Source organism: Anarrhichthys ocellatus, unplaced genomic scaffold, assembly GCF_004355925.1.
Source record: "Anarrhichthys ocellatus isolate YVR2014 unplaced genomic scaffold, GSC_Weel_1.0 scaffold16, whole genome shotgun sequence".
Lineage (NCBI taxonomy): Eukaryota > Metazoa > Chordata > Actinopteri > Perciformes > Anarhichadidae > Anarrhichthys > Anarrhichthys ocellatus.
In genome coordinates this window covers 8,057,928-8,058,251 of record NW_022280046.1, presented here as the reverse complement: position 1 = coordinate 8,058,251, position 324 = coordinate 8,057,928, and positions in this window count along the sequence as shown.

Genomic DNA, 324 nt, shown 5'->3' with positions numbered 1-324 from the left:
GTGATCCTTCCTCAGAAACCCAAATAATAGTGAAGCATTGAAGCATAATTGTTGACCATGGACGCCTGCTGAGAGGGCTAAGTCTGGACCAAACTGGTAAACAGACCAACATCCATCCCAACATTTGCCGCTGAAATGGCGTAACAATGTCAGTTAGCTCTTCAGTCATTTTAAGTATTAGTATGTTGTCAGTTGAGTGTGTGCACTCGTATCATCAGGTAAGTAGTAAACACATGCATGTCTGCTCTTAGACACACACTCCCCTGTAGGCTCTCATACACACACACACACACACACACACACACACACACACACACACACACA